At 35.8% G+C, this 8742-nt stretch overlaps 1 long non-coding RNA gene across 1 annotated transcript; it reads left to right on the top strand.

Annotated features, from left to right (window-relative positions):
* The first annotated feature begins 2746 nt into the window (after positions 1–2746).
* LOC122030972 lies at positions 2747–8357 on the top strand. The gene is made up of 4 exons (XR_006125688.1): positions 2747–3009; positions 3563–3658; positions 8069–8182; positions 8254–8357. It is a non-coding gene; the product is annotated as an uncharacterized LOC122030972 (long non-coding RNA).
* Positions 8358–8742: the final 385 nt, after the last annotated feature.

The raw sequence follows: 8742 nt of genomic DNA, 5'->3' as shown, positions 1-8742 counted from the left end.
CTACAACTATTCCAATGGTTTGTTCCTTTCCATCTTAGTCGCGAGCTACTGTTTATAATTTATAAATAATCGATAACATGATCTTCTGTGTGTGACATCACACACCATGTTATCTACAATATAAATTAATTGATCAACTATAATTAGCATAAATGTAGACATTTGTGACCAATGTGGTTCTTTATTTCAAATCAAATGTTTACAAAAGCTAGGCTTTTAGTATACACTCTAACAATCTCCCACTTATACTAAAAGACTAAGCTGCCATATCTGCTGCCATACATCTGATTCTCATCCCCTCCACATGCCGATCAAAAACTTTCGCCGGAAGAGCCTTAGTGAAAAGATCTGCCAGGTTATCTGCTGATGCAATTTTGACGACAACAACTTCTCCTCGCTTGACGATGTCTCGTATCAGGTGATACTTGCGCTTTATATGTTTACTTGCCTTATGGGCTCGTGGTTCCTTCGAGTTTGCAACTGCACCGCTATTATCATAATAAATTGTGATGATTTTGGGCAAATCAGGAATCACATTTAAGTCCATTAGGAAGTTCCTAAGCCAAACAGTTTCTTTGGTTGCCTCAAAGGCTGTCACATACTCAACTTCCATGGTTGAGTCTGAAATGCATTTCTGCTTAACACTCCATGCAATGCCTCTACCTCCTAAAGTAAACACATAGTCTGATGTAGACTTACTATTGTCCCTATCTGATTGGAAATCTGAATCCATGTAACCCACAGGGAGCATATCATCTGCTTGGTAAACTAACATATAATCTCTAGTCCTTCTCAGGTACTTCAATATATGTTTTACAGCAGTCCAATGTCCTTGTCCAGGGTTATTTTGATATCTGCTAACCATGCCAACGACAAAACAGATATCCGGTCTCGTACACAGCATTGCATACATTAGACTTCTCACAGCCAAAACATAAGGAACTGCCTTCATATCCTCTATCTCCTTTGATGTCTTTAAAGACATCTCTTTAGATAAAGCTACTCCATGCCTAAAAGGTAAGAAACCTTTCTTGGAGTTTTGCATGCTAAAACGAGCAAGGATTGTATCTATATATGAAGCTTGAGATAGACACAACATCTTTTTCTTGCGATCCCTTATGACTTTGATCCTAAGACTGTGTGCACATTCTCCTAAGTTCTTCATATCAAATTGTTTGGATAATCATACCCTTACGTCCGATAACACCTTGATATTATTGCCAATTAACAAAATGTCATCTACGTATAGTACAAGAAATACCACCATATTTTTGTTACACTTCTTGTATACACAAGATTCATCCGGATACTAAATAAATCCATATGACTTGATTAGTTCATTAAACCGGATGTTCCAAGATCTTGAAGCTTGCTTCAGTTCATAAATGGACCGATTGAGCTTGCACACAAGATACTCTTTGCCTTTTTCAATGAACTCTTCTGGTTGCTTCATATGGATGTTTTTTTTCAAAACTTCCGTTAAGGAAAGCTGTCTTGACATCCATTTGCCAAACCTCATAATCCATATAAGCGACAATGGATAAGAGTATCCGGATAGACTAAGCATAGCTTGGCCCTCCATACGGTTGATGTGGGCCACAAGTGAGACTTGCTCAATCGGCTGACCTATGACGATCGACGTCAATGTGCTGGCTAGCTTCGCTAGCTCATCCGCCGCTTGGTTCTCCGATCGGAGGATCTTCTGTATAATCATTTCTTGGAAGTTGGCCTTCAGCTTTTCAAAAGCCTCTACATAGAGCCTTAGTCGTGTGCTGCTTATTTTAAAGGCCTCGGATAGTTGTTGGACAACGAGCTGGGAATCCGAGTGAATGAGGACTTTATCCGCTCCCACGTGTTGAGCTACTTGCAGGCCGACTATCAATGTCTTATACTCTGCTTCGTTGTTAGTAGCTCGGTAATCCAGCCGGACGGACAGTTGCACCCGGTCTTCATGAGGTGAGATGAGGATTAAGCTGATCCCGCTGCCCTGCCGAGTGGACGAGCCGTCCACATGTATCTTCCATGTCGCCGTTGGCTCATCACTCTGGACTTCTATAACAAAATCTACCAGGGCTTGAGCCTTGATCTGTCGTCGCTTGAGCATCGACGTATACCTCCATATTACGGTCGATCTGCCGTCGGAATACTTTATTCATTAGTCTCTGGTAGGTGGCTCCGGCGTTCTTTAGTCCGAATCGTATGACGTTGTAGTCACCGTATCATATACCGACGTGATTCCCTGATTAACCTTATGCCAATAAGCCTTGGTATTACTTGTTTTGATGCATGTCTGAAATGCTTCCTAGTTTAATTTAATTTTCTGAAGGACTAATTTGAGTATCCACAGAGTTTGCGACAGTGTACAGCCTTTAGAGGCAGTGTTGTTCATTCTAGCAACTTGCCCTCTAACATCTTCTCCAGATTTGTTCTTCTTGTTTGCTCTCCTAATAATAAATCACACTACAAGAATTATTGGCTTTCCTGACACTTTCTTCATGACATTTATTTAAAAGTGTAGTTGATTTATATATATCATGACATTGAATAAAAATAAAAAAATTAATAAAATTAAAATCTAATTAGGTATATTATTGTGACACTTTTAATGAATGTCATGTAAGTTTTCTTACCGCACGTCAATTTTTTTCCTCACTCCCTCCGATAAAATTTACACCCGCCCGAATCGTATTAATTATATCCCTAATTCCCGTCACTTTTCTCCAATTCCCGTCGCTCTTCTCTACGCGATCCTCCCCCAGCGCTAGGCGTCTCTACGCGATCCACCCCCAACCCTCGCCGTCTCTACCCGATCCTCCCCCAACCCTCGACATCCTTGTGCGCCATCTACCTTTCCGTCTTCCCCGCCATCCGCTCCGTCGTTTGCCACACCGAGGCCTTCTTCTTTCCTCTTCTAGCGTCTCGTGATCAGAAGCCCTAGGTTGAGCCCTAGGTTGCAAGTGACTGTGCGTCGTCTGCCCTGCCATCTTCCCCTTTGTTTGTGACGCCAAGGTTCGATTTTTTCCTCTTTTCATGATCCGAAGCCCTAGGTTGCAAGCTAAGTAATTATGTGCTCTGTTTCTTTTGAAGAATTTGCTGTTTCTTTTAAAGATTTTCTTGTTTCTTACTATGTTTTTTGGTGGTAAAGAGGCTATTTTGTTGTTGATTTCAAGTGATTTCTATCAATTACTTTTAAAGAGGTTGTTTAAAAGTAAAGAGTTGTTTCAAGATTTTGTGAAGAGAGGTGATTTCAAGATTTTCTTGTTTCTTATTGTGATTTTTGGTGGTAAAGAGTTGTTTTGTTGTTCATTTCAGGTGATTTCTATTAATTTCTGTAAAACCACATCTTGCTTTGATACATTCAGTTTGAAGGAAGTTTTTAGGTTGATTTCAGCCTATCTACCTCTCTTCTCTTCTTTCGTTAATTTGATTTCTTTGTTATTTCTGTTGTATTGTTGAGCTGAGAAGGATTAGTGATATTTATAAGAAGACATTAGTTAGTAAAATATCTAGGCTACAAAATTCATGGGATGAATCATTTTAACATCTGAAATTTCTTTTCCAGGAGAGTGAAGCTGATAATCAATTGAAGGAGTGGATTTTACTTAAATGTTTATTGGCACAAAAGGTCACTAGCAGCAATACAATAGTAGTTTCCCAAGTGAGCTTCTAAAGTTTTTTCTTATGTTGTGTCTACTTTTTGAAGCAAGTATGGTAATCACTGTATGTAATTGTTATTTATTATTTGATGTTATTTGTAATTTTTAATTGTGATATGTGTATGCTGGCACGTACGAGTAAAAAATGTACTGCATGTTTTTTTAGTGCTTATCCTATCTCATCTATGTGTAGCACAACTTTCCTGAATGTACCAGTACCTGCGCCAACCATATTAAGATGAACACATAAACTATAATACCCCTAGACCCATCATTCTAACTACATAGAAAACCTTGTCTTTTTGGTACATTTTGTTTCTATCTTTTATTCACATCTGCTTAATTAATAATAAGTATAAAAATATTTGGTACTATCATGAATAAAAAAAAAAAAAAATTAGCTTGTAGGAAGAGATAGTGGGTTTTTCTATATTTTCTAGAACTATAACTAAATGTACATATGTTGAGATATTGAAATCATGTTATCTTATTGACTTACCATGTTTATCACAATGACTGAATCTATTTAATCATATGTTTGCAGCATATATATGACATATTCAGTGTTTTTATGTTGTTCACAGATAGATTTTTTAGTTTCTATGTTGGTTATTGAGTTTTTCGAGTTTTTGACTGAATCTATTTTTTTGTTGAACTAGTTTTAGTACATCTTTTTACTGGAATTGTGATGGATAAAGGTTGGATGTTTTTACCAAGACAAACTGAGGAATACAGAAAAGGACTTGAGAATTTTCTAGATTTTGCATTTTCTAATGCAAACATTAATGGAACGATTGCATGTCCTTGTGCAAGATGTAAGATTGGCATATGTGTTTCAAGAGAGGATGCTTATGAGCATTTGATGGTTGACGGATTTATCAAAGGTTATACTCACTGGGTGGCTCATGGAGAGATATCATGTAGTGCATCTTCAATATCTAGTTCGGTTCCGTCTCATGATGATGTAGATGACATGGAGGGACTAGTTCACGAGGCTTTTGGGGTCCAACAACACGATGATAGTACAATTAATACAGCAGGATTTGAAAAGGATACAGATATTCCAATTGGAGAGGCCGAGACATTCTATAAATTAATTGATGATGCACAGAAAGAGTTATATCCTGGATGCAAGAAATTCTCAAAACTTGCATTCATCATTCGCTTGCTTCACTTAAAATGTCTTGGAAAAATGACCAATAAAATCATCAATATGCTTTTGGATTTGTTGAGAGAAGTATTTCCTAATGGCATGAAAGATTTACCAAAGTCATACTATGAAGCAGAGAAATTGATGAAGAAATTAGGACTTGGTTATAAAAAGATCGATGCTTGCCCTAATGATTTGCACTTTATACTGGAGATTGGATAAAGATAAAGTTCGATGCAAAACATGCAATGAGCCCACATGGGAAACATCCGAAGATGATCCTATTGGTGACAAGAGGAAAGTTGCATGTAAGGTTTTATGGTATTTTCCAATAAAGCCTAGGTTACAACGTTTGTTCATGTCCTGCAAAACGGCAGTCCATATGAGATGGCATTCTGAATCTCGCACAAAAGACAGTTACATGCGACACCCAACTGATTCCCCAGCTTGGCAAACGTTTGACCATAACCACCCAGAATTTGCGAAGGATCCCCGAAACATAAGGCTAAGATTAGCTTCAGATGGGTTTAATCCATTTAAAAATATGAGTACGGTGCATAGTACGTGGCCAGTCATTTTAGTGTCTTATAATCGTCCACCATGGATGTGTATGAAACAACCATACTTTATGTTATCATTGCTAATACCTGGTCCATCTGCTCCTGGAAATAACATCGACATTTACTTGCAGTCTCTTGTTGCAGATTTGAAGGATTTGTAGGAAGTAGGAGTACAGACATATGATGCATCAACCAAGCAGAATTTTCAATTGCCTGTCGCATTACTATGGACGATAAATGATTTTCCTGGATATGCAACCCTATCTGGATGGAGCACCAAAGGTAAATTTGCATGCCCAGTGTGCCACAAATTTACACATTCACGGTGGTTAAAAAATGGTAAAAAAATATTGCTATATGGGTCACCGCAAATTTTTGAACAGTGATCATGAGTTTCGCAAAGATGCTCAACATTTCGATGGAACAGAAGAGTATGGAAGACCACCACCAATACTTACAGGAGACATAGTAATAAATGAGTTGAAAAATTTTAAATTTAAATTTGAAAAAATAGTTGATGATAATCCAGAACTACCATTCAATTGGAAAAAGATGAGTATTTTCTTCAATTTACCATATTGGAAAAATAATGTGATACGTCACAATCTTGATCTTATGCATATTGAAAAGAATGTGTGTGAATCAATTTGTGGGACATTGCTAAATATGGAAGGGAAAACGAAAGATAATATTAAATCACGTCTTGATTTGCAAGAAATTAGGATAAGATCAACACTTCATCCTATTGAGAAGGGACCGGGTAGAGTTTACTTGCCTCCAGCATGTTATTCAATGGGGAAAAAAGAGAAGAGTACATTTTGCAAGGTTTTGAAAAAAGTTAAAGTTCCAGATGGCTATGCATCTAACATTTCACGACGTGTTCAAATGAAACCAGCAAAATTAATTGGTCTAAAAAGTCATGATAACCATATTTTGATGCAACAGTTGTTGCCGGTAGCACTACGTAAAACTTTGTCTAAATCAGTTAGAAATCCTTTGATTAGATTGTGTAGGTATTTTAGAGAGCTATGTTGTAAAGTAATTTCTCCTACTGATGTCATTCGTCTGAGGAAAGATATTGCGGTGATTCTCTGTCAACTGGAGAAAATTTTTCCTCCCTCATTTTTTGACATAATGATTCATTTGACTATATATTTGGCTATTGAAGTACAACTTGCTGGACCAGTTTACTATCGTTGGATGTATCCAATTGAAAGGTAATAGACAATTGTCTTAATGATATTATTTTATTTAAATTATTATTTTCACTAAATAATAAAAAAATTATATTTTTGATATAAGGTACTTGGGAACATTGAAGTCATATGTCCGAAACAGAAGTCGGCCAGAAGGATCCATTGCTGAGGGGTATTTGGCTGAGAAATGTTTGACATTCTGTTCCTTATATTTAGCTGATTATGTAGAGACAAGATTCAATCAATCACCGAGAAATGATGATACAACTATCGACTCAACATATGCATTGGACGTATTTACAACCTCTGGTTATGCACTTGGAAAGGCCATTGCAACTAAGTTTGATGATGAGACATTAAAGAAGGCACATCAATATGTGTTATTCAACTGTCATCACGTACAATCTTATATAGAGTATGTTATTATATATTTCATCGTGTTAAATATATAATCATCGATGTTTATCATATCATCATTCTTAATTTGCAGTGAACACCGTCAGATTTTGAATCTTAGTCATTCTGGTCTTCCACCTCACCAAATTGAACGTATGCATAGTGAGTCTTTTGCATCTTGGTTTGCAAAACATGTAAGTTTATGTTGTAATTGTCATTAAAGTTATATATTATGATTTTTATACATATTTTATCAATTTTTTCTTGTGTACTAGATCGAAAATACAAATCTTTCACAAGATGAACCAATATCAAATGATCTGAAATCACTTGCCAGAGGCCCGAATTTCATAGGGATACGATATGAAAAATTCATTTCCAATGGATTTAGGTTTCATACAAAAGAAGTGGAATGCAAGAGAAAAATTCAGAATTGTGGTGTAATTGTTCGGACTACTACTTCAAGTTATTCGAGTATTAGAGATCAGAATCCAATATTAAGTGAATTTGATTATTATGGAATTTTGCAAAATGTGATTGAGTTAGATTACGAGGGAGGTCGAAAAGTTATTTTATTTGAATGTGATTGGGTCTCCAAAGGCAAACGACTAAAACTAGATGAGGATGGTTTTATGTTGGTCAATTTTACAAATGTGAAGCGCCATAATGAGCCTTATATTTTAGCATCCCAAGCCATGCAAGTTTTTTATGTGGAAGATCCAGTTGATTGTAATTGACATGTAATTATCACCACTGATGCACAAGGACATTATAAAATGCAACCTATGACAGATGTTGATACATACCTTCAAAGTTGTATTGGTAATCCTGAAGACCACAATGATCATGAAGAAATCGTTTGGGTTTGGGATGATGCTACAGGAGTTGAAATTGATGTTGATACATGATGAAATTATGTTTATGATGAGATTTTGTCTAGCATGTGTAATTTTTATGTTTAATTAATATAATATAAAGTGATAGTAGGAGAGTGGATTTGCCATACATATGTTATTTTCAGTGTTCACTATGGACCTTTTATTTATCATATCAAAGGATATATAATTAACTTTCTTTTTATCTATAAATTGTAACATTTGCTCTTGATAGGAATGACTTGTGATGGTAAAACTGTTGGAAAACCTCATTTTCAACATCAAGACAAGGCAAATACACAATCTAGAATTATGATTGCCAATCACGCAGCTCGAAAATCAAACATCGGTTAGAACTTTCTTACTTATAATTATGATTATTTCATGCTTTATTTATCCTATATAACTTGCCTTTGATAGGATTGACTCTTAAAAGTAAAAATGTCGGAAAACCTCATTTCCAACTTCAAGATAGGGCAAATACTCAACCACAGATTTTGATTGACAATCACGCAACTCAAAACTCAAAACTCAAAATAAAGAGGTAACATCGTATTTTATATATACACAATTTATTGTTTTCTTTTGTATGGTTGGATTTGATGCTATCTATGTCTATTGATTCGAAAATCAAAAGTTAACTATTGATGCTATCTATGTCTATTGTTTTCTTTTGCCTTGTGCTGCTTTATTTATCTTATATAACTTGTCTTTGATAGGAATGACTCTTAAAAGTAAAAAATGATGGAAAACCTCATTTTCAACTTCAAGATGAGGCAAATACTCAACCACAGGTTTTGATTGGCAATTACACAACTCGAAACTCAAAAAAAAGAGGTAGCATCTTATTTTATACATCAACAATCTATTATTTTTTTTTTATAACTCTTATTTGACTTTTTCTTTTAT

Source organism: Zingiber officinale, chromosome 11A, assembly GCF_018446385.1.
Source record: "Zingiber officinale cultivar Zhangliang chromosome 11A, Zo_v1.1, whole genome shotgun sequence".
In the NCBI taxonomy this organism is placed as follows: domain Eukaryota; kingdom Viridiplantae; phylum Streptophyta; class Magnoliopsida; order Zingiberales; family Zingiberaceae; genus Zingiber; species Zingiber officinale.
This window is presented reverse-complemented; position numbering and strand designations above follow the sequence as displayed.